General features: G+C 40.1%; 1 pseudogene; it reads right to left on the minus strand.

Annotated features, from left to right (window-relative positions):
- Positions 1–3,101: 3,101 nt before the first annotated feature.
- On the minus strand, positions 3,102–6,511 carry LOC102930764 (annotated as a pseudogene).
- Between the last annotated feature and the right edge of the window lie 17,408 nt (positions 6,512–23,919).

Genomic DNA, 23,919 nt, shown 5'->3' on the forward strand with positions numbered 1-23,919 from the left:
TGGCCAGTACCTTGTGGGAGTTAGAGCCATGGCTCTGTCTACTTTATACCTCCCCCATCCATTATGTACCTGCTTTAGGACAATTATTATTAACGTTACTGTCCATGGTGATAGACAGCACAAGCACCTGCTTAATGTCATGGGAGTAACTCACACTTGCCTACATGCTCTTTGATGTTACACAATGCTGATAAAATGTGGTACCATCTAAATAAAGATCTGTGTTAACTAGCATCTTCCACATACAGGGATAAAACCCTCAAACACTGTAATTGTGGTCTGAAAGCTCTGTGTTCAGAGAGTGATCCTGGGATTTTCACTCCGCGGACTGGCAGGCAGGTCTTCGCAATATTGCAGATTTTCGGGACTGGCAATGTGAGTGCTTCAGCCTGTGCTATTACTTGGCCTCCGTTAGTAGTTTCTTATGGCTGATTCTCTTCTCAGTCACTGCAGCAACTCCCAGTTTCTGCTCTTATTTGCATCACAATAAATCTGGACTAACTTCCATGAAGTTAAGATAATTCCTTTGTATTCAAACATATGTGACAGAATAAAATGTGGCCCACTGGGCCCAGTACTGCATACCTTACTCAGGTCAAATGCCCACAGAAATCGATACGAAAAAGCTGAGTAAAGACCCCAAGGTTTGGTCATAGTTTTATACTTCCATACAGACACCCACTTGTATGGGTTGAACAGAAACAAAATCAAAGTACAAATATGTCTTTCAGGTAGCAACTTGAGTAACACTATAAAGACAATAACCAAAATGTTAAAAAAACTCCTACTGTTAGACGCCTAAGTCCATATTGAGGACCCCAATAAAAGCAGCCCGACTTTCAAGGGCGCCAATCTCCTACAGCTCCCCCACTGATGGTCCATGGGATTTGTGGGTGGTCAGCACTTATAAAAATTAAGCCATTCTATTTAGGAGACTAATTATCAGTGTAGCACTAATACCAATAGTTCTCCCTCCTTTCCTTGCACTCTTCTTGTGCCACAGGGGGATGGTTTTCATTTGTGATGCTAAGGAAAAGGGAAATAAGGAGGATCCAGTGGGCTTTGATTTTCTTGTTTGAGAGAGATAATGAAAGAAAGACAGAGACATTCTCCAAGTGATAATGATGATATGATTATTATTGTAGCACCCTAAGGTGCAGTCAGGATCACAGCCCCATTGTGTCAGGTGCTCTACACACAAAGAAGAGGCAGTTCTTGCCCCAACAAGATTGTGGGTATAAAATTATTTTAAAAAATGGCTGTCATAAGGGGGAATAAGATAAAACATACATGCAAGGAAGTTCAGGTGATGATAGGCTCACACCTCTGCCAAGAGATTGCAAATTGACACCTGCACCCAGGTTGACTTCAGTGTGGCTCTGCACAAACATCAGGGTCTGCCCTGATGGCCTTGTTGCAGGATCAGGGCCTGCTGATTCCTTTTTTTAGGTGTTTTATTTATTTATTTTTATTTAGTTCTTGCTTCCTTTTTACTACTTTCACTTTGTTCCTTTATATACCTTTATATTTAACCTAGCCATTTTCTATTTTTGTTTATAACTTAACACTACCTATTTTTATTTAACCTTCGCCTTTTTATTTTAAAAAAATATGTATTTAACTCTAACCATTTTCACTTTTAAACTGTTTTAAAACTTTGCCCTCATTTTTTGTGTTAAACCCTTTTAAATTATATAGTCTTGACCTTTTTAAAAAAAATTAACCCTTGTCTTTTACTTCTTTTAAACTACAGTCTTTTTCTCAATGTTAGAATAATTTTTTATGATGAACGCTTGTTTCCTCTCCCCCTACTAAATTTTCACGGTTACAGAATGAAGTTTCTCCTTCAAAGGACAATACAATGTCTTGATTACCATAATGTTGGCTAATTTGATCTTAAATTGACCCATTTAGCACTATGAATTCCCATAAAAGGCAATGCTGGAAAAGTGGTGTGAAAACAAACCATGTAATAATGATTAGATCTGCTACTGGCTGCCATACTTTAAGTGAAATGATGGCAATCATATGTTCAAAGCATGACAACTCAAGTGTGGCTACCGTACTTACTGTTTCAGTTTCTTATGTGATAGTATTTTTAAATATAGAAAATAACCTTTTCATGGCAACTTCAAAAACCATCAGTTGAAGAAATTAAATGCTTTATAGCCGCATATTTGAAAAGATGAAGATAATTAGTAGAGGATGACCAAAGATGATTGGAAAAATTCATCTACTTCTGAACACATAGAGACAGAGTTTTTCTGAGGGCTAGTCTATACTTGGATATTTATCAAAATAGCTGTTCCAGAATAATTTTTGGTATTGTTCCAGAATGTTTATTCTGGAATAACTATTCTAGAATAATTCTCCTATGGACAGTCTATTCTATCATCCAATCAAGTAGCAGAAACAATACCATCTGACTTCTGTGACCATTAGATTGAAATTTGTTTGCCTAAACTCTGTTTTAGAGTACAGTAGTATCTCCACGTATGTAAAACACAGCCCCTGCCCCAAACAGCATATATTCTAAAACCCTACAGATTGTTGCATGGAGGGAGCTGCTACACCCACACAGAGTGCTGTTGCAATAAAGGTATGTCTACACTACAAAATTAGGTCGATTCTATAGAAGTTGATGTTTACAAATCGATTTTATACAGTCAATTGTGTATGTCCCCACTAAGCGCATTTAGTTGGTGGAGTGCGTCCTCACTACTGTGGCTAGCATCGACTTACAAAGCGGCGCACTGTGGGTAGCTATCCCACAGTTCCCTCAGTCTCTGCTGCCCATTGGAATTCTGGGTTAAGCTCCCAGTGCTCGATGGGGCAAAAACATTGTTGTGGGTGGTTTGGGGTACGTGTCGTCAGTCTCCCCTCCCTCCGTGAAAGCAATGGCAGACAATCATTTCGCGCCTTTTTTCCTGGGTTACCCAGGCAGACGCCATATCACAGCAAGCATGGAGCCCGCTCAGTTCACTGTCACAACTGCTGTTGTGGGTAAGTCTACTGTGGGGGCTGCTGTGATCCAAGTAGCCAATGCAATCATTGACATTCTGTTATCAAGGGTAGTGACTCTGGGAAATGTGCAGGCCCTTTTAGATTTTATGTGCATCATATTCCTGTCCTTTGTCACTGGTGAAGAAGTCTTGCAGCCATACATTCCTGTCCGGTTGGCGCTGTAACACCACATAGCACTTCTGTGGTTGACACATATAATAGCTCCAGGGCTCTTGCTCTTTCGCCTTGGCCTACCAGGACCGCCAAGCATTCGACACAGAAGCACCAGCAGCAGTTGGCATTGCTACACAGCAGCAGTCCTTGCCTTCGCAGCAGACGGTGAAGTAGGACTGGTACCTGTCCTTGTCGTACATGTAGAAGAGCTCAAGGAATCGATCTCGGCAAGTCTGCCAAAGGCCCCCCTCAAACTGCGGGTGGAATGTGGCTGGGTTTTTTCTCCCACATGATAAACAACTGTCTTCAAGGCTCCTGTTGCTGTTTGTGACTTCAGAAACCATTTGCTCTCTGCTCTGGTCCTCCTCCACCCGCTCCTTGCTGTTTTTGCAGAAGTTAGTTTTTAGCCGCTTGGCCAGGGGTTCTTGGAACGTCTTCCCTGCCCGGCTCCTAGCAACCTCCAGGGGATGGTGTATGGCTCATCGATAGGAGACCAGCTTATTAGACGTGGAATGTTTGAAATGCTGCCTAAAAGCCATCAGACGCACCAGCTTGTCTGCTGAAACCTCAGAGAAATTCCCTTTCCCAAACCATTGCACCCTGCACATTCTGGAGATTGCCTGATGTTTGGATGTGACTCTGTAGGAGACGATGATTGCAGGCCACCAGGAGAAGCCCTTGATCTTCCCCCATACAAGCTCCCCAATTCCAAAATCTTTCCCATCCTGGTATTCCACCACTTCCCCTTCAACTCTGCTCTCCTGCTCCCCAGTGACGAGCTCGGGGGACACGTTCTGGTCCTCCTGAGTGCTGCTGGCAGATGTGGTACTGCTGCTCTGGGAGGACTCACTGGAATCCTCCTCAGTGAGGTCGATCAGGGGTACCTGGACAGACATGGCCATCCTCCTCTTAGAGCACCAAATGGGAGCCAAAGACTCCAGATCATTCTCTTCTTTAAGTTCGTCTCATGGAGAGTCAGTCCTGCCTGGCATATCATGCGAGCTGGAGACTTCTGCCTCAGGCTGCTCTCCCAACCAGCAGCACCACGCGGTTGCACCTACCCCTGCCTACCTCTTGCTCCCATGGCTCATGAAGCCTGGACAGTAATAAGGAGCAGTTCAACTATAGGCTGAGCAAGTGCACAATGGTGGTAGAATGTGCCTTTGGACATTTAAAAGCTCGCTGGTGCTGTTGGTCAGACCTCAGTGCAACCAACATTCCCATTGTTAATGCTGCTTGCTGTGTGCTCCATAGTATCTGTGAGAGTACGGGGGAGACGTTTATGGAGGAGTGGGAGGTTGAGGCAAATAGTCTGGCGTCCGATTTTGAGCAGCCAGACACCAGGGTGATTAGAAGAGCACAGCAAGGCTCACTGTGCATCAGACAGGCTTTGAAAACCAGTTTCATGACTGGCCAGGCTTCGGTGTGACAGTTGTGTGTGTTTCTCCTTGATTCAAACACGCCCCCTTTGTTGATTTTAATTCCCTGTAAACCAACCACCCTCCCCCTTTTGAAATAAAGTAACTATTGTTTTGAAACCATGCATTCTTTCTTTATTAATTAAAAAAAATGAGATAATGGACAAGGTAGCCCGGGTGGGGTGGGGGAGGAGGGAAGGACAAGGCCACATTGCTTATTGTAGCCACACTAAAAATCAAACTGTTTGAATGACAGCCTTCTGTTGCTTGGGCCATCCTTTGGAGTGGAGTAGCTGGGTGCCCGGAGCCTCCCCAGCAGCGTTCTTGGGCGTCTGGGTGAGGAGGCAATGGAACATGGGGAGGAGGGGAGGAGGTTATACAGTGGATGCAGCGGGGGTCTGTGCTCTTGTTGGCTTTCCTGCAGCTCTAACAGATGCTTCATTATGTCTGTTTGCTCCCCCATTTGCCTCAGCATCGCATCCTGCCTCCACTATTCACGCTCACTTAATTCTTTCCTGGCCTCTGTCACTGAATGCCTCCATGCATTAAGCTGTGCCCTATCAGTGCTGGAGGACTGTACGAGCTCAGAAAACATGTCATCGCAAGTGTGTTTTTTGCACCTTCTAATCTGTGATAACCTCAGGGACAGAGATGATAGGGGGAGCGTAGAAACATTCTATGCTCTACGATTCTGGGGGGACTGCATGGTCACCTGTGCTGCTGAGTGCTGCTGAGTTTGCCATGCTGACCAAACAGGAAATGAAATTCAAAAGTTCCCAGGGCTTTTCCTGTGTACCTGGCTAGTGGATTGGAGTTCAAAGTGCTGTCCAGAGCAGTCACAATGGAGCACTCTGGGATAGCTCCGGAGGCCAATACTGTCGATTTGCGTCTGCACCACCCCAAATTCAACCCAGCAAGGTCGATTTTAGCACTACTCCCCTCATCGGGGAGGAGTACAGAAGTCGATTTTAAGAGCCCTTTCGGTCGATGGAATGGGGTTGGTTGTGTGGACACAGTCATTTTTAAATCAACCTAACATGGCTAAATTCAACCTAACCCTGTAGTGTAGACCAGGGCTAAGTGAAACTCCACGTGGGCTCAGCAGTCAGCTCGTGTGCAAGGAATTGCAGGATTGGGGCTTAAGATATCTCAGGAAATCTGCATTTACATAAATACATTTTCAAGTTTGTGCCAGCTATTTCAGTGTTGTACTATTTCTAAAGAATATATACTTATAAATACCACGGTCAAAATAGAAAGCTATTGAAGAGGGGATGTAAAACACAGATGATATACTCAGTTTTAAGTATTATTAGAACTTGGCAGGATTTTATTTCATTGAATCAATTAATTAAACATTTTTGCTCTTTTGGCTAAGGCTATGCTTAGTACTACCTTAATGTTTCATGCATCCAGTATCAGAGGACTATATCTACTTACGAAGTAGAAAGGCCCACAATGACCGAGTAGACCTTGTCCACCTCTACCACGATGCTATGAACTAAACATTGTTTTAGTAGTGAACATTCTTATTGGTTTCACACAAAAATCTCAGAATAGTGCAGGATTCAGCCATGCAGCTCTCATTAAAACCAAGAGCAGCTGTGAGGCTAAATCCTGTGTGACTCTGAAAAGCTGGAGATAAATGTTGACCAGTTGCCTTTCCTTGCAGTCTTTTTTACTAGCTGGTCTAATGTATGATAGCCTGATATGTTTAACCAGGATGTATGAGGTGTTTTATTTTGTTGTGGTGTTTTAAGCCAAAAACCTATGCTTACTTTGTTCAAAAACAGCACTATAATATCAGCCCAGATTATTGCCTAAGAATCTATACACATAAGGGACCCTCTGCAGACACACCTCACCCAGCCCATGTGGAGAGGGATGTCAGCCACAGCCCATCGCCTCAGCGCCATAACTGTCTTCAGGCCCTGTGGATAGCCCTCAACAGAGCTGAGGATCTCCACATGCAGAGAAAGTGAGCAACTGGAGGTGGGAGGTTATGTGAAAAGTCTGAGGCTATGGTAACTTTTAAGCCAGTGATTCCTATACCCCAAGCCCACTTAAGGAACATCCTTTATGGGGTAGAACTCCCTGCTTTCACTTGGTGCACTATTTTAGTGCACTATCCTATTATCACTAAAGGCTAAAATCCCTGGCTTAGTTAATAAGTGAAAATAAATTTGATTTCATTAAAGTCCCCATTATCCTCACTGAATAATCATGAGACCAAGTAGACAACTATGGAAAGAGATCCAGGACTAGAAGAGAAGGGTGTTAGAGGTGATAATTTTTGGCAATGACAATGTCCACCAAGATCCTGCAAATACATATACACATGCTTAACAGTTACATACACCTTTAATGCTACACATGTGAGTAGTCAGATTAACTTCAATAACATTGGCTAAGAGTGCTGGTGTACGGCAATATTATTAGTCCCTCAGTACTAAGCACTCACTTCTAAAGAAGCAACAAAAGAATATTGGACAAATCAGCCCCTTAATGTATATGCATAGCTCTCCATTTAAGTCATACATGCGCATCCAAGAATTTGGGATACAGCTATATTTGGAATTACATTTTTAAAATGTTGTGACTATGGCATCAAACAGTGTACTTCATTTATTTTGGATGCATTTTGTTCAGGTTATTTGTATTTTACTTGAATATAGACATTTCACACTCTGTAACCCACATCATTTTCTATGCCCTTTACTGGCCATTTTTCCCCACTGTGTGAGTCTGTAAATTGAGAGGTTATAAAACAGTTAATTCTATTTAATTTTAAGCCATCATCAAGAAGGATAAACTGTCTTTCTATGTTTTATTAGTAAAATACATTATCTCATAATGGATGCATGAGCTATGCATGATTCAGTAGTGTTCAGATAACCTGTGACATTTTCCAAATGTCCAGGAAAACATATTGATTGGCTAATCAATGGTTTACAGTATGACCATTGTTTATGTTTATTTGTGTAAATCCAATGGAATTATATTGTGGCTTATTTGAGTCAATTATTTCAAATATTTTACATAGAAAGACCTCAGCAGCAGATAAAAGGAATCATATTTTATTTCCACATAACATAGTCCAATAATCAGTTTGTATCCATGCATACTGTTTGCATCAATGATGAATATTTAAATATAATTTTCCATTTGTAGTTTCCAGTTTAATATTGTCATGTCTATCACATCTTCACTCTTCAATACTATGATTGTTTCAAGTAATGGCAAGCTCTTTAGTCATGTACATTTGTACATGTGAGACTCAACTTTATGTTTTATCATAATGCTAAAATATATATATCAAACCTTTGCATATTAGATTTATTAGCAACCCAGTCTCTTCAACCAGGGTGTGCTCAGCATTGCCTGATGTCCTATTTCATTGCCCAAGAGTTCCTCCTGGACTATCAGCTAGTTTTACTGAGTGAGGGCGTGCGCAAGACCCATGTTGTGGGAATAAAAGGGATGAAGTTGCTGAATTTAACAGGAGAATTTGACCTGCCTCCAATGTCTGAAAAAGTTTGAAGACCCCCTCCCCTATGCCAAATGTATGCAACTTCCCTTCTAGAGTTGAGAAAAGAGGTATAATAGAACTGGTAATAGCTCACCTTACCTGATCACTCTTGTTATAGTGTGTACGGTAACACCCATTGTTTCATGTTCTCTGTGTGTATAAATCTCCCCACTGTATTTTCCACTGAATGCATCCGATGAAGTGAGCTGTACCTCACGAAAGCTTATGCTCAAATAAATTTGTTAGTCTCTGAGGTGCCACAAGTACTCCTGTTCCTTTTGCGAATACAGACTAACACGCTTGCTGCTCTGCAACCTGTCAGAAAATTCAGAGTAACTATGTTTTAGAATATTTTATTTTCAACCCATGAGTAGTACTTGATATCCCAAAAGCATTCCTCAGTGAATATGAAATTATGGGAAATCACTATATTAGCTATTTTTACATGCATTTTTCTATTGTTCTTATCTTTTTTATAACTATAAAGAGACAATAGTAGTGCATGCACTGTTAATATTAGCATGTCCGATGTATCCCTTCTATTCCTTTCATCAACAAAAAATAGCATTTCACATGTACTAACTTATGTCTCAGTCCTCTGAATACTTATGCATGTGCTTAACATTAAGCATGACTGGTCCCTTGAAAGTTTGTGGACTGGGGCATTATTCAGTACAGAAATGACATACATTTAAGGGACATCACTGCTGTGGGAAAATGATTTTATAGCTATTTTTCTAGTATACATTTAATTCTTTTAATGCTAAAATGAACTGCTTTATGTCATCTGCAGTATACCTGGGAAAGCGTAGCTATGCCATAGATTTTCTTTCGATCTGGTGAATATTTTCTGTGTTTTGTGAATTTCCTGGAATACCTCAATGATTTAAATTAGGCTTTTTTTCTTCTAACATAACTAACTAGAACTATAGCATGTTAAATGCAGTAAAAATAGATCAGCCTGGTTTACAGTTAAAAATCATTTATATTTAATATTAGTATTTCTATAGTAGGTTGCTGGAGGAATAATAAAATGGTAGATTGTTACTGCTTTAGAAAGGGGGATTTTTATTTAAGCAAATCATGTCAGTGTCTGAAGCCTACTGGATTATCTTCTAACATATGGTAAGTGTTGGTTATGTGGTGTGCTGGCTTGCATTTCATTGTTGGAAAAGCATAGAAAACTGATTTTAGTATGCCTTTGCTCTTAGCAGCAGGGTATAATCATTTTTAAAAGAAATTATGGAATCAAGCATTAGCATACTGTGTAAATTTAGGATTTATGGAAGGATGTCATATATCACACACATATATTGCTTTTGGATGCATTAGGAAATCTTCGGTAACACATGTCACTGTTTTGTAGTAGTGTAAAATGGTAACTAGTCAAAAAAATGGAAATACTAGAATTATTTTCTAGATTTTTACACTGTTAAATATTTAGTAAATATATTGAAATTTTAAATTATTTATTTGGTAACCGTTGAACACTTAAGAATTCTCTTCTTCTAAAACACCAATTATTATTATCCCTGATAATATTAGCTAATCCCCAGGTATTTAACACCTTAACACTTGCCATTTTTCTAGGATTTCAGTCATGTGACGGGAGGGTAGGAAGTGCTGTGCAAGGGATAATGGAGGGTTTCTGACAGAGAGGGAAGAAGTCAATTGGAACTCTTGGGAAGAACTAGTCCTGAACTGATCCCCTTTCTTTCAGTCCCCCATCTTTCCTGAATTACTTTCCTAATGGCTTCCTTCCCATGCTTCCAGTTCCTGACAAATCTAGGCATGGTGGGAATGTGCAAAGGTGAGACAAATCAGGTGTCTTCCCTTCCCCTTGAGATTTTGCATTGGCTTCTGGTCTCCTTCAACACCTCTTACAAAATACTGACATGTTGGATCTCTTAAACCTTCAACTACTAACTACTCCTGGAAGCAACTGCCATGGCCAGAGGCAGTTTCAATTATTTGAAATTGTAATGTGCCATGTCAGAATCAGCAATCACATCAACTAGCTTGCGTAGTTTGAAATGACAAAGGTAAACACTGAAAAGTAAAACCCTTTCTGATGACTCACACCCTATATGGCTCTAGCCTACCACATTTACACTGATTGTAACTCCAATCTATAGACATCCTCTCAGCAGTGACTGGGAGCGTTACAAATTAAAACTGTTATTAGAATCTGGGCATTCAAAACCCTTGGACATTCTCTTGCTTCTTGAAACAAGGGGCACTTTTTATTTCCTGGATATGCTCTTGAAAACAATAGTTAGAAGAACAACAAAAAAAACCCAGCGTATGAAAGAGATGTTTGCAATATCTGTTCTCTTGATACCCATACAGTATCTCTTCTGTTACTTCACAGGCAGTTATTTGTATCTTTTCAATAGAAGCAAATGTCTAGGAACTTGGATCAGTTCACAGATAAGTCATCAGTTTACAAATGTGACAAATATGACAAGAAATATGCAAGAAATATGACAAAAGGCAATGCTGAGGAAATTTCCCACTGTGCTAGAGGGGGCAGAGTGTTACACATCTCCCTTTGGCTATTACCCCAGCCTCACTTCTCTTCACCTTTTATTGACCCCTTCCTTGCCTCTGTCCATGCCAGCATCATGTAACACAAACAGCCCTCCACTGGGGAATCAGAAGACAAAAATTAGTCCTCGTACTACCAAATTTGAATAGTAGTTTCCAACGATTAATCCGTGGATAGATGAAAATCCAGGTTAACAGGCTCTAACCCTAGGGATCATTGTTTAATGGGCAATTCTGTAACATATATCTGATATTTGCCCCAGACACAAATGTAGACATTTATTCTAATGATTATTTAGAATTCCCCACTGAGTTACGTCTTCTAGAACAGTGTTTTTTAAACTGGTGTCTTCAGGACAACGGTCCTGTGGAGGGACTTCTATTACAGGTGTTAGATCAAGCCTGGAACTTCTTGCTGGTTATTTCCCAGGACTCTTCTTCGAGAGGCTTTTTGACTAGCTACATTCAATTATCTCTACCTCTCTACAGCCTATGTCACTGCTTTGTGTCTTTCTTTGTCCAGTGTTTTGTGGGTGTAAATTCATCTGTGCTCAATTCTGTGGACAACTCCAACATTGGAGAAACAGTTATCTCATGGAAGGGAAGAATCAAAGTGACCCAGAGGGATCAGAGAGCTGGGAAATACTATCAATAGGAAAAGAAACAATACTAATAAATGTTGAGTTCTACAAACAAAGAGAGCAAATACCCAGGACAACAGAAACACAAAATGGGGGTGTGCAACCAACATAGTCATACCCTTTACAGAAAAGTGAGTTTGTTTTCATTTTGTCTCTTTAATATGCTCCTCATATTACATTTTCACATAACCAAGCACTATAGCAGTCATGGGAGAGGTGTGGAATCTTGACTGGGGAGTCAGGAGGGGAAACGGCCCATGAAAGGACTTTGATCTTATGTTACCATAACATAAAAAAGCTAAGGATCAGAGGGGTAGCCGTGTTAGTCTAGATCTGTAAAAGTGGCAAAGAGTCCTGTGGCACCTTATAGACTAACAGACGTATTGGAGCATATACGTCTGTTAGTCTATACGGTGCCACAGGACTCTTTGCCGCTTTTATAAAAAAGCTAAAGAACCATTGTTTTAACATGAAGTGTCAGGACCCTGGAATTTTTACTGACTACAGAATATTCTTTAGATCTGACATGGTTTGCTGTTCGGGGAAAACATCCTTTGGATTCCTGTGGCCGTCTCCTGCCTCAGGTCATGAGGGTGTGGTGTTCATAAGAAGGAGCTTTCTTTCTCCCCATTCCCCCACTTTTCTGGCTCCTCACTCACACTCACATGGTCAGTTCTGCACGACCAGGAATAGACTGACACATCTGCCACTTTTCTGATCTATTAAATCATTCTGAAAATGCATTTGTATCTAATTAGAGTTCATTTTTGGCTGTCTTCCATGCTTCCTTTGGTTTATTTCCATATAGTGAGATTTCAGGGTTGTTTGTTACTGCTTATATCTCATGTCCTGACTAGACAGCCACATTATGTTCCTCAAGTATCCCTGTTAATAACTGTGGTTTGACCCATGAACTTAATTTGCTGACAAATTTATCTTGGGATAGTGGATAGCCCTTCCCGGTGAATGGGTTATATGACTAAAAATGGAGTGTAGAATAATTGTTTCCCAGCTGCTCAAGAGGTAAGGCACTTGTTTACAAAAAGCCAGACAGCGTAAACTTGATCATGGACCTAGGCTGGCCTGATTCCATGTAAAACAGACCTCTTAATTTTAGAGAGGGCACAGAAAAGCCATGCCCCTTGGTTGGGTTTGTATTTCCAGTGTCACCAAGGTGCTTCATCAAATATTATTCATCAAGGGGGGCATTTGAACATCTGTGTAGGGACCATTTAGTTTATAGATAGGCCAGATCCACAGAGTTTGAATACAGTTCTACACTTTCACAAAGTTTGAGGGTATTCTGATCTGGGGTTTTGAGTTAAGTCCATTTCTAATTTAGTTTAGTTCATGGAGCAAGAACCATCTTCCTGTACTAGCTAACTGTCTCTTATTATTCCAGCATTTCTTTTACTATTAGTCATTTCTCAACCTCTCATTCTCCATGTGACAATGTCACTTCAGGCATATGCAGAAACCTTGAAACTGAAAATCATCTGGTTTCACAATATTAAACAATGTTAAGAAACAAATGGAAATTAAATAGGGTAACAAGATAGTCACATATATATTGTCCAATAATTTATATTGCAATTTAAATCCTTCTTCTGTTAAATTATTTAAATCATTAAATATATTATATCCATTTGGACAACATAGTTGCTTTGGAAATTATTAGTACCACTTGCGTGAAACATTCCTTTGTATAATTAGAGTTTTTAATATGATTTCTGGTATGCTGTATAAACGAATAATACCTTATCAGCTATGGCGAATTATCATTTTAACTCAGGATTATGAAAGCATGTAAAATTATGCATGTTCAACAATGAAAGTTCCAGGAATAGGCATTACATTTACAACTCATTAAGAGTTAATGACTGTTACGTCCTGAGATTTTATGGAAAACTGGGATATTATGATCCCAAGCTTCCTTTGAAAGTTCATAAATGATTTTATTTTAGAATTAACTGAACAAAATAGCTTTTGACTTTATGAAGCTACCAGCATTGTTGGCATTCCAATGTTATGAGTCCTACAGCTGGATTAGATCAATTAGCCCACAAACAGAACATTAAACAAGCTTTTGCTAATATTAGTTCACACAGTTGAATTCTGTTACAAAATAAATATTCGAAGGGCAAACAGCAACACATTTTCAATTTCCTTGTAGATATTGAGTCTGAAGCTGGAATTTGAAGCATAAAACATTTAATAGTGTAACCAGCTCATCCTGCTCATTTTCCTGAAGCTCTATTAACAGTTTATTTTTCCTTTCTCATATCCTTTCCTAGTTATGATTTGTTTAACTTCAGTTATATCATATACAACAACACTGCACAGAGCTGTGGTGGAATGGGGGAGGATGACAGATATTTTGTAACGTTAAAATAATTGTAGTTGTATTAAAATCATGACAGGTAGCTTATGTATTAGCAATTTTTAAAATGTTGCACTTTAAATGATATTAAACATGATAATGCTGCAAACCCACATTTGCACCCCAAGTTATTATTGTCTTGGTTTACAGACAAGCACATGGAGCCAGCCAACTGATGGTTGCACAAGGGAGTGAGAGAGGGCATGGATCCTCTACCCTATGCTTGTTCACCCTGTACAGGGCCCAAGCACAATGGATGAGATCTAGCTTCTCTTAAAATACATGAGAAAATTACCACTAACTTAAGAGGGAGCAAAATTGGGCCCAATGGGAGCCATTAAGCTGAAGTCCAACAACTTTTCAGGGCTAAATCTACAGACAGCATGAGAAGAGGTGAGGGGATTGCATGACCACAATTTGGCCCATACACTCCTAAGACCTTCATATTCATCCTCTGCCCAAACCAATTGACACCGATTGTTTGAACGGGGACTGCATGATTGAGGCCTTTAATATTACCTTTTACTTTACAACAGGAAACTGGAGCAATACAGAGTTTTTCAGGATGCCCTTTTCCCCCTTCAATATTAATGTCCTGACTTACATTTCAGTTACTTTTAATCAGACTTACTATGGTTGAGATGCAAAATGTTGTCTTTGTCCTTAAGACCATGACAGAGAATATTATCTGCATTCAGATGCCTACTGGTTTGTGGTATTTCAATAATAAAACAGCAGGACTGAAGGCTCATGATGAGAAATCTGACTAATTACCTGTTAGATGATAGATGGTTGTAACTCGGCAGTGCCAGTCACTGAAAACAAAACACTTCTAGATATCAATCAGCTTCCTGACAAATTCAATTTCCATCACATTCAGTGGACAATAAATGTGAATTTTACCTCTGCAGCTACATAGCTTTGACTTTTAACTTTCAAATATGCATAATGATATTTTAATAAAGTAGAGATTTTTTAAAGTAAATTACTATTTAAATACCTGACATATTCATATTTCAAGCTTAAAGCTGGTGGAAATAATTAACATTGCAAATCTGTCTTGTGTTCTACTGCAGAGGGCAAGGTATAGCAGTTTTTCTGTTTTCTCAGTATATTTTCATTTAAGGCAAATTATTCACAACAACTTTAATGGATATATTCACTCTCTCCAATTTCTTTTTTATTTTGTTGTAAATGAGTTGGGTTCACATTCTGTATCTGATTCAAAAGGCAAAATGTCCAATTAACACCATCACATACCAGCATGTGGGCAGAGTTAAAACAAAGAGGGACTGAAGCATGGAAATAGAGCATGGGCTTGAAAAAACACCTCTCCTCTTTTTTTCTTTTTCTTTTTCTTTTCTTTTTTCTTTTATTCTTTTAAGGACTGGTTGCATTGTCAGGCTTGTCCAGCTGAAAACAAAGTGCCTGATTCTCATCCCATTTGCACTGGTGTGACTCAGGAGAAGCCAATGAAATTAAACCAGTGTAAAACATAGGTAAGTGAGATCTGAACCATGCCCTACAGGTCACCATTTTGTTGCATTAGGGACAGTAAAATGAAAGTTCTGGGAGGGAAAAAACTTTGTTTAATATCCACCCAAACTTTTTTTTATAATTATATGTATTATAGTAGCACCTTGTGGCTCCAGTCATGGCCCCATTGTACTTGACACTGTACATGCACATAAAAACAAAACAGTCCCTGCCCCAAAGACCTTACACTCTTTGCATGTGGAGAGAGACACGTGGGTGGACAAAGCAGACAAATGGGTGGACAAGGTACAAGTGAAATAATTATGTTTGGTGTAATGAGTACCAGTGTCAAAACATCGACAGTGAAGTGCAAGCAAAGCTTGGTCTCAGTCTATGGTTGCAGTGTTGTATATCTGTTATTCTCTTTTACGATGTACCACATATATATTCCATGCATATAAATGTCACATATACGTATTTTTAAAAAATCTAGACTGTGGCCCTGATGTGGCAGATATTCCTAGCTGATCAAGTGTGATCCGAAGGGGAGCTGTATTAGGTGACCAACCTACTCAGCTGTGTATGAGCTGTGGGAAGCTTTGTCCTATGCAAATAAGATAATTCTCAAGTGAGTAGCATCAGGGACCTGCTTGTTTCTAAGCATATTGAGGGGAAAGATAGAAGCAGTGGTGTGAGAGTTTGGGGAGGGTTCCCAGCAGCAGGGGGACACACTTGGCATTTATTTATTTCCAAAGCAACTCTTACCCTTTTCATTTCTCCACTGCTGGAAATCAGCCTCATGCCTTACCCTGAACTCCCCACATGACTTTCATCTCTGCTTCTGGTTCTCCAGCCAACTCTTGGGCTATGAATGAGCAAGTGGTGGGTCAACCACTGGACCATCTGACTGCAGAGTCAGAGTGGGCAGTAGTGTTAAATCAGGCCATTGGCACTTGGCAGACAAGTAGGAAATTGGAAGGAATCAACCCATGGGCAGAAGTCAGGTTTGGATTCAGGAAGATGAGCCCCAGAAGTTGTGGGAAGAGAATTATTTGGTGCATTAAGAGTTAAAATAAGTAACATTCACTTAGTAAGTCCTAGCCATTTTACCTAGCCTTTACCAATTAAGACTCTAATTGGGTCATACGCATGTCAGGGTCCAAATTAGCTTGTTGAACCATAATCAGAGCATGATTAGCCAGATTTAAGAGTGGGCCACCAGCAACAATCAGCCCTAAGCCCTGATCCCACCCACATTGTATTCAGTGGCAAAACTTCCATAGACATCAGTGGTGCAGGAGCAGGGGCCCTAATGCATAGCACACCCAACAGATTAGGGCCCGTGGAGCATAACTAAACACAACTTGCTGACTTCCTATAATGTTGCATGCTACCAACATGTATGGATCGCTTTTGGCTGCCTGATGTTAAGTTTGGTGTAAATGATTTTGCAATAGGAGTTATAGACAATTTGCCCTTCAAACCACATCTTTATCTATATCTGCAGCCTAACATTTTGCAAGTAGATGTTCTTTTCCAATTTCTTTTCTGTCTTTTCTGAATTTTCAAGGACCATTTCTACTTTCCTTTGAGAAAGATCCGTTATTAGAAATACAAGAGCTTGTCTCTTTTGCGTATACTTTCTTGCTACTACACTAGAAGGCATCAATCTATGCAGGAAATGAGGGGTTTAGTACATCAATGAAATGGGAGATCCCCAAGTAAAGATTATTAAAGACTAGGTCACTACATACTACAGATATCCCTTAAAAAATAACAGTGGTTCAATTAACGAAATGTTTCCTTTTCTAGTATCATTACTAAACTTTATTAGATGCTTATTTCTAATTTTCATTCTTCTTGTTAGGCACTTTTTTATTAAAAACATTCTTGACTGAACTGTGCCATTAAAATTGCTGCATGCAAAAGGTCAGTACTTCTAGGCTTTTTTTAAGGGAGCATAACATTAAAGGATTCAAAAGAAAGTATGTCCCTTTAAAAGGCCAAAAGGTCATTTATCATTTTAAATGGAGTGACAACACACTAAGGATATATTCTTCCATTGCTTTGCAGATTGAATTTCCATTGATTTCACTAAGAGGTCTACGTGTGAAACAGCTGTAGAATCATGAATCAGACCCTACATGGCAAGCAAAGACGTTCTGTTTTTACAGAATGTGCCATACCAATGCAGCTGTTATTTAATTACAGTTTTACAAGAACAGTAAATAAAAAGCCAAATGTCCTTTATTTTCAATAAATGAAACACACTTAAGACTCTAATTGAATAAAATGTCATTTCCAATATATTTTCATGTGATATGGTTGCAAATGTCCAATTTTTAGCCTCAGTGCACAAAAATGATAAGGTCAGAACCTGAAACATGGTGAAGTTATTGGCCCTGTTCTATGCTACCTTGTAAAAACGTCTTCCACATGATATATGCTCTATCGTGCAAGAAGAATTAGTTACCAAATTATGTAAATTACTAAAAAAGTTTGTAGATGATAAAATGGTGGCAGCTTTAATGGTAGCCATTGGTTTCTTTGGCCATTGATTGTGCCATCACTGTGCACTCAAAGCTCCCATTGACTTCATGAGGAGAAGACATGAGTCCTTAAATTGTGACCAAATCAGATTTTCATGTTAAAAGAGACTATATATTCCAATTTTACTTGGAGAATCACAGTTTTTTATATGAGGTCTCAGTTTCCCAAGAATTTCTTCTGGTACTCTGGACATCTGCTTTTTCATTTCATCAGTCTAAACATTGGGCTTTTTATAATATGGGATGGTAGACAAATTTGCTTTGTGTTTAACAAGAACAAATAGCACAGTGGAACATTGGTCAGTCTCATGAAAAGTGTTGCAAGTAAAGAGAAAAAAAGTTCAATAAACATAGGCACTATCAATATTGTTCTTTTGCTTAAAATGAATATTAATGACAATTGTTCAGTGTTTCATGATATACTAATTCAGAGCATTATCTTCCACTTCGAGAAATATTCATGTGTCAAAGAGAAAATCTTCCATTTTGAGAAATATTCATGTGTCACTGTAGAGCTGGAAGCAGAAGGTAGCAGCTCTAGCACACATTACAAATAACTATTCAAATATTTTATGACCCTGCAAGTTGTTGCACATAAGTGTTTTCTTAATTTGAAAATATGGTCAACTTCTTACATGTACTCATGGCCTGGAAAAATTTATGACCCATAGTTAGGTACAAAAAGGTGTAATTCATTCCTCTTCACAGGCCCAGCACAAGGCCTATGTAATGTCTAAGCCCCCCTTAGAGCTCAAGTTAGGACTTATCATGTAATGGCTAAAGCACATTTGAAATATACAGTTAACCTCAATCAGCTCACCCAACTTGTCCCTACCTATGCTGACAGCAAAGTCGTGTTTAACACCATGTTTAAAGAAATCTCTGTAACTGTTTATTGCAATGCTTGATAGCAACAACTACTACGTTAAATATTGCTGTTTCTCTCCCCACAATTACTTTTTCCTTTTCTATTTTTTACATTCCACCAGGACCAGTAGGCTGCTTCCCTTTAAACAAGGATCAAGTCAATAAACTAGGAGAGGTCCTGCACTTCTCCCTCCAATGTTAGCAGAGACATATTAGTTCTATGATCATAGAATCATAGAATATCAGGGTTGGAAGGGACCTCAGGAGGTCATCTAGTCCAACCCCCTGCTCAAAGAAGGACCAATCCCCAACTAAATCATCCCAGCAAGGGCTTTGTAAAGCCTGACCTTAAAAAATTCTAAGGAAGGAAATTCCACCGCCTCCCTAGGTAACGCATTCCAGTGCTTCACCACCCTCCTAGTGAAAAAGTTTTTCCTAATATCCAAACTAAACCTTCCCCACTGCAACTTGAGACCATTACTCCTCGTTCTGTCATCTGCTACCACTGAGAACAGTCTAGATCCATCCTCTTTGGAACCCCCTTTCAGGTAGTTGAAAGCAGCTATCAAATCCCCCCTCATTCTTCTCTTCCGCAGACTAAACAATCCCAGTTCCCTCAGCCTCTCCTCATAAGTCATGTGTTCCAGTCCCCTAATCATTTTTTTTGCCCTCCACTGGACGTTTTCCAATTTTTCCACATCTTTCTTGTGGTGTGGGGCCCAAAACTGGACACAGTACTCCAGATGAGGCCTCACCAATGTCGAATAGAGGGGAACGATCACGTCCCTTGATCTGCTGGCAATACCCCTACTTATACAGCCCAAAATGCCATTGGCCTTCTTCGCAACAAGGGCACACTGTTGACTCATATCCAGCTTCTCGTCCACTGTAACCCCTAGGTCCTTTTCTGAAGAACTGCTGCCTAGCCATTCGGTCCCTAGTCTGTAGCGGTGCATGGGATTCTTCCTTCCTAAGTGCAGGACTCTGCACTTGTCCTTGTTGAACCTCATCAGATTTCTTTTGGCCCAATCCTCTAATTTGTCTAGGTCCCTCTGTATCCTATCCCTACCCTCCAGCATATCTACCTCTCCTCCCAGTTTAGTGTCATCTGCAAACTTGCTGAGAGTGCAATCCAGGCCATCCTCCAGATCATTAATTAAGATATTGAATAAAAACGGCCCCAGGACCGACCCCTGGTGCACTCCACTTGATACCGGCTGCCAACTAGACATGGAGCCATTGATCACTACTCGTTGAGCCCGACAATCTAGCCAGCTTTCTATCCACCTTATAGTCCATTCATCCAGCCCATACTTCTTTAACTTGCTGGCAAGAATATTGTGGGAAACTGTGTCAAAAGCTTTGCTAAAGTCAAGGAACAACACGTCCACTGCTTTCCCCTCATCCATAGAGCCAGTTGTCTCGTCATAGAAGGCAATTATATTAGTCAGGCATGACTTGCCCTTGGTGAATCCATGCTGACTGTTCCTGATCACTTTCCTCTCCTCTAAGTGCTTCAGAATTGATTCCTTGAGGACCTGCTCCATGATTTTTCCAGGGACTGAGGTGAGGCTGACTGGCCTGTAGTTCCCAGGATCCTCCTTCTTCCCTTTTTTAAAAATGGGCACTACATTAGCCTTTTTCCAGTTGTCTGGGACCTCCCCCGATCGCCATGAGTTTTCAAAGATAATGGCCAATGGCTCTGCAATCACATCCACTAACTCCTTTAGCACTCTCGGATGCAGCGCATCTGTCCCCATGGACTTGTGCTCATCCAGCTTTTCTAAATAGTCCCGAACCACTTCTTTCTCTACAGAGGGCTGGTCACCTCCTCCCCAAGCTGTCCTGCCCAGTGCAGTAGTCTGGGAGCTGACCTTTTTCGTGAAGACAGAGGCAAAAAAAGCATTGAGTACATTAGCTTTTTCCACATCCTCTGTCACTAGGTTGCCTCCCTCATTCAGTAAGGGGCCCACACTTTCCTTGACTTTCTTCTTGTTGCTAACATACCTGAAGAAACCCTTCTTGTTACTCTTAACATCTCTTGCTTGCTGCAACTCCAGGTGTGATTTGGCCTTCCTGATTTCACTCCTGCATGCCCGAGCAATATTTTTATACTCTTCCCTGGTCATTTGTCCAATCTTCCACTTCTTGTAAGCTTCTTTTTTGTGTTTAAGATCACCAAGGATTTCACTGTTAAGCCAAGCTGGTCGCCTGACATATTTACTGTTCTTTCTACGCACCTCAATAAGGATTCTTTAAAATACAGCCAGCTCTCCTGGACTCCTTTCCCCCTCATGTTATTCTCCCAGGGGATCCTACCCATCAGTTCCCTGAGGGACTCAAAGTCTGCTTTTCTGAAGCCCAGGGTCCGTATTCTGCTGCTCTCCTTTCTTCCTTGTGTCAGGATCCTGAACTCGACCATCTCATGGTCACTGCCTCCCAGGTTCCCATCCACTTTTGCTTCCCCTACTAATTCTTCCCGGTTTGTGAGCAACAGTTCAAGAAGAGCTCTGCCCCTAGTTGGTTGCTCCAGCACTTGCACCAGGAAATTGTCCCCTACACTTTCCAAAAACTTTCTGGATTGTCTGTGCACCGCTGTATTGCTCTCCCAGCAGATATCAGGGTGATTGAAGTCTCCCATGAGAACTAGGGCCTGAGATCTAGTAACTTCCATTAGTTGCCAGAAGAAAGCCTCATTCACCTCATCCCCCTGGTCTGGTGGTCTGTAGCAGACTCCCACCACGACATCATCCTTGTTGCTCACACTTCTAAACTTAATCCAGAGACTCTCAGGTTTTTCTGCAGTTTCATACCAGAGCTCTGAGCAATCATACTGCTCTCTTACATACAATGCAACTCCCCCACCTTTTCTGCCCTGCCTGTCCTTCCTGAAGAGTTTATATCCGTCCATGACAGTACTCCAGTCATGTGAGTTATCCCACCAAGTCTCTGTTATTCCAATCACATCATAATTCCTTGACTGTGCCAGGACTTCCAGTTCTCCCTGCTTGTTTCCCAGGCTTCTTGCATTTGTGTGTGATCACTTCAATCTACACCAACCTGAGAATCAAAAATTCAAAGTCCATTTCTAAACCTCATTTTCCTGTCTATTCTAAATTGTGGCCACTATGTCATTAAGAAACCTATAATTACCTTAATTATAATCCATTATCTCAAGTTGCCAGTACATCTCATATTATCAGGATTAGTCCAATAAAAAGGAAAATCTCTGGTTTACTGCATATTTAAAGGACACAACTTTGTAAAGAATTATGCACTGTGGCCTTACATTGTGAATTAAGGTAGGAGAACATTATAAAGGTTGTCTGTTCATTTTATATTATAATATATTAAATACTATTAGAATACTTTGCACCGATGAACTAAGGATTTCAATGTGCTTTCCACACATTAGTTTGTCCTCACAACATCTTTGCCAAATTGGTTATTATCCTCATCATCCCCATAAGGAAACTAAGAAACAGAAAAATTAGGGACCCAAATCTGTATGAGGTTGAGCACCCTCAATTGACAGTTGAGGATGCTCACAACATCTCAGAAGGTGCTCAGCAGCTAGCAGAATGAGGCCATATTGCCTTGCTCAAGCTCAGATAGGAAGTCTATAACAGAACAGAGCGTAGAATTTAGATCTTCTGACTCCTGCTCCTGAGAGGATAATCCAACCCCTCCATTATCTTGTATAATAATGAGCTCAGTGAATGTCCTCCAGAGCCACATATATTTTTTTTCCAGAAAGTCCTTCGGCGTATCCTCCCAGATCTGTAGATACAACAAATCCTGATCAGTTTTATTGACAGTTTTCCAGGACTGATGTAAATATGATAAACTCTAAGATCCTACTGCACCATAGAAAATATTAATAAGTACTGCATGTGTCTCATGCATTTAATATGCTCTAGACTAGCTAAATGATACATGTTTATTGTGGTGGAGTAAATTTTTTTATAAAATGTAAACTTTACAAGCCATCAGACTAGGTAGTAATAAGTGGGAGAAGAGGGAAAGACATAAAGGTGAGCATTGCACACTGGTTATATATATTTTCAGTGAACTTTTAACTAAATCCTTGGGGAGTGATGGGGAGGGGTGAGTAACCAGAAGGCTGTTTTCCTCTATATCACAAGATCAAATCCAGGCTAGAGGTGACAAAAAGTTATCATCTGATGGCTCTTTGTTGGCATGCTTGAAATGCATGGTGGCTCCTGTCCAAGTGGACAAGTAGACATCACCTGTGGAAAAGTAGACCTCACCAACTCCATCAAAACAATGAGCACTAGTTGGTAGCTTGGTTGGAAGCTTTAACAGAGAAACCAGTGACCTGAGCATGTGAATTGAACTACCATCCCTAAAAGAGGACTTCTAGTTCAGGGCTAAGACTAGCAGAGTGGAGAAGCTCTCACTGTCTGAGCTGTTATGTATATAAGGCCTGATACAAAGTCAATCCGAAGACCCAGTGTCCTCAATGGGCTTTGAATAAGACACTTACAGAGTGCACAAGAAACCTGATAAGTGTCACTGTATTCATCCACAAACTCAATAACTTTCCCCAAAAAAACAAACAAAACCTGCAGTCTCACTCTCTTCTCACAAAGGATTTAATATCAGAGTACTACAATGAAGGTCTCATGTTACTAAAATGTAATTACTTTAAAAAAATATTCTACAGCATATTTGCTAGCACGCTATGAATTATTAACACAAATAATTAAAACTAACATATGGTTGTAAAAATAAATTAAAGTACATTTTGTTATGCAGATTTTTATGGTGTTCACTTGATTACTCACTAATTTGCAAAATGTGGTAATCTGTAATAGGCATCCCAGTTATTAGTGAAATCATACTATACTGTAGTCTCCAGTGCTGACAAACTCATGTGTTCCACCAGCAATAAGTACCCCTTTAAAAAAAATCAGAAAAAATAAAGGGCCTGATTCTCATTTGCACCAAGACCCATTTACACCATTCTTGCAGTTCAAAGGGGCTCAAAGTTGGTGTAAAATGGCCTTTACACTCCTGAGATCCCATAAATGGGCCTTACTATAAATGAGAAACAGGCCCAGATCACTGAAGGATTTTTAGCAGCTATTTTATATTTTAGTATCTTGCATTAAAGTCAGTGGGAGTATTTAAAAAAAGAAAAAAACAGGCTATTTATTCAGGTACCTAGGTGAGTATCTAAGAGCCTAAACTTTGGCTCCCATTTTTGAAAATCTTGGCTACTGTGTATATGCAATCATAGTAAACTGGAACAGATGTAAGGGTTATCAATAAATAGTTGTCACGTCCTCTTGAGTTAAGATCAGGAGATTGC

Source organism: Chelonia mydas, chromosome 9 (assembly GCF_015237465.2).
Source record: "Chelonia mydas isolate rCheMyd1 chromosome 9, rCheMyd1.pri.v2, whole genome shotgun sequence".
NCBI classification, from domain to species: Eukaryota; Metazoa; Chordata; order Testudines; family Cheloniidae; genus Chelonia; species Chelonia mydas.